Source organism: Carlito syrichta, unplaced genomic scaffold (assembly GCF_000164805.1).
Source record: "Carlito syrichta isolate Samal-C Ts95f unplaced genomic scaffold, Tarsius_syrichta-2.0.1 Scaffold314333, whole genome shotgun sequence".
NCBI lineage: Eukaryota > Metazoa > Chordata > Mammalia > Primates > Tarsiidae > Carlito > Carlito syrichta.
The window spans coordinates 49,074-52,031 of NW_007258429.1; the positions used below are offsets into that span (position 1 = coordinate 49,074).

The window sequence follows — 2,958 nt, forward strand, 5'->3', positions numbered from 1 at the left end:
GGGATATTTGGCAATGTCTAGAGACATTTTTTATTGTGATGGCATGAGGGGGAAGGACATATTACTGGAATTTAAAGATTATAGGCCAGGGATGCCTCTAAACACCCTACAAAAAACAGGCAAGAACCTCCTTCTCCACAACAAAGAAGTACATTTTTGGTAGGAAAATTCAGTCAGAAGACTTTCATTTGCCTTTGGGACATTTAGCAGTATCCCTGGCCTCTAGTCATTAGATGCCAGGAGCATCCCTCTTTCTCCAATCATAAAACCAATAAATGTTTTCAAAGATTTGCAAAGGTCCCCAGGAAATGGGACGTGAAAGGGGATGCTGGAAAGCTACTGTTTCTGTCTCTGCCCCTGTGAGTGAATTTGATGCCAAATGTAGCCTATATTTTTTCTCTTCCTGTTCTCCATCATGGCGCAAGATCGAGGTGAAAAGGAGAACCCCACGCAGAAACTTTGCATCTGCAAGCTCTGCCTCAACATCTGTGTGGGGGAGAGTGGAGACAGACTGACCCGGGAAGCCACGGTTTTCGAGCAGCTCACAGGCCAGACCTCTGTGACACTGGTAGATCCTCTGGCATCAGGAGAAATGAAAAGATTGCCGTCCACTGCACAGTTTGAGGAACCAAGGCAGAAGAAATCCTGGAGAAAGGGCTGAAGGTGCGAGAGTATAAACTAAGAAAAAATAACTTCTCAGATACTAGAATCTTTGGTTTTGAGATCCAGAAACACATGGATCTGGATATCAAATATGACCCAAGCATTGGTATCTATGGCCTGGACTTCCATGTGGTGTTGGATAGGCCAGGTTTCAGCACCGCCGACAAGAAGTGCAGAACAGGCTACACTGGGGCCACAGAATCAGCAAAGGGGAGGCCATGTGCTCGTTCCAGCAGTATGATGGGATCATCCTTCCCAGCAAATAAATTCCCATTTCTATCCAAAAGGTCAATACAAAATTTTCAGTGAAAAACAAAAAACAAATGTAGTCTATAGTAGTCCCAAGAGTTTAAAAGTTGAACCTAAGAAAACCCTTGGTAGATTATACAACAGAGGATTTTACTACAAAAAGTATTAACATAATACAGTATAACCCAATACACACAGTCCCCCCCAAAATCTATAGTAGATGCTAAATATTAAAATATGATAATATGTCAAACAATTGACAGTCAATAAAGATAAAGCTGCAAGCAACAACATAAAAGCTAAAATTCTACATGAACAATGCCCGCTGGTTGAGAACACACTGTGCTAACTGCATATCATCTGCTGGAAGGAGAGGAAGTCATGTCTCACGTCCTTATCTCACAATACAGCCTTTGATTTCTCACTTCCTGATAGACTATTTCATGCTCTGATCAAAGGATCTTTTTGACATTCAATTTCTTACATTGTTACCTAACTTCTGAAGTGCTGATGTATTTATTTTTCCTAACCAAAGACCCATGCCTATTTTGTATTTTATATTTCCCTCTGTACTGAGCATATTATTGGTGGTCTATTTAAAATACATCAGTAATGCCACAGGCATGATCACATGATATATTATTAGTCACCTTTATATGAAACTTATTTTAGTCATTAATTATTATTACCTCTCTATTACATGGGAGAAGATGACAGAAGTTAGGAAATACTCAAACTCTATATTTGGAGAGAATGCATTTATTTTTGAGAGATAAATTCTTTTTTAACTAAGAGACAGTATAAAGGCACAGAGTTTTTATAGTTATACATATACACATTCCTCTTAGAAGTAACTATATTTCCATAAAGAAAAAAGAGAGAAGAGAAAGAAGCACCAGGAAAAGAGGCATGTAAACTTCTGTCATTTAAAATATATTTCACTTAATCACATATCTAAAGAGCTTCAAGGGGGAAAAATATTCTTTTAGTATTAGGAATTGATATAATCATCCACTTAAACGTATTTTTGCACAATAAGGGCGAGCAGAAGTACCCAGCTGATAATGTCAATAGAAACAAGTCTTGCCTGGGTTAAGTTGTACTTTTAATTATTTTGTTAAAACTAGCTGGTCCCTATCCCACTTCTTTGTATGGATGCTAAAAATAAAACTTTTAATGGATAAGCTTTTTCTAAACATTAAACTATGGCCATACCTACATTAAGATAGCAGTAAATTGAAACTAGAAAGATAAATTATGCACTTATTTACTTTACATGAGCCATATACTTGATAAACTGATCCACTTTTCAGGTAATGTGTAGTCAATTGCTGTATCTAAAGACATTATGTCTGTGCTATGCACTCAGTCCTTAAGCGAGGAAGAGATTCTTTCCATTTTCTCAGACAATTTCCTTAGATGGTTATCTGCCCCTTAGAGGGTTATCTACCATGCTATGTTCTCTGGGAGAGTGGAGAAACAGAGAGCAAGGAACATACCCTGGATAGTGGGAGCAATTTGGCAAAAGTAAATTTATCCTAGAAACATTCTGGAAAATGACATGCTCACTTGGGAAGTTCAATTTTTAACTTATTCAGGAGTAATGTAAAACCATGTAAAAAGAAAGTAAGATAAAGGTATATGATATGTTAACTTGAGATAATAATCCTACAATTTATTTTGTACAGGGTTTAAATTGGATACCATCTTATAAACAATTGTTTCTTCTTTTTAAAGAAAAGGTCTTAGCCACAGGGAGGACAGGAAGAGTTGAAGAGGATAAAACATAAACATGAATGTTTTGGAAATATTAACATTGCTTCAGTTGATTAATATTTTCAATAACTACTGCAAACAACAAAAGAACTAATACGGCTATTTAATTCAAATAAGAAAATGCTGCAGTATAAACAATGAGTTCTATTAGCCTGTAATCCCACGTCTTTGGGAGGCTGAGGTGAGTGGATGCCTGAGACCGTGGGTTCGAGACCCGCCTAGGCAGCAAGACCTCATCTCTACAATAAATCAAAAAATCAACCGGGCGTG

General features: G+C 37.3%; 1 pseudogene; it reads left to right on the plus strand.

The window, feature by feature from the left end:
• Positions 1-403: 403 nt before the first annotated feature.
• LOC103273991 lies at positions 404-929 on the plus strand (annotated as a pseudogene).
• Positions 930-2,958: the final 2,029 nt, after the last annotated feature.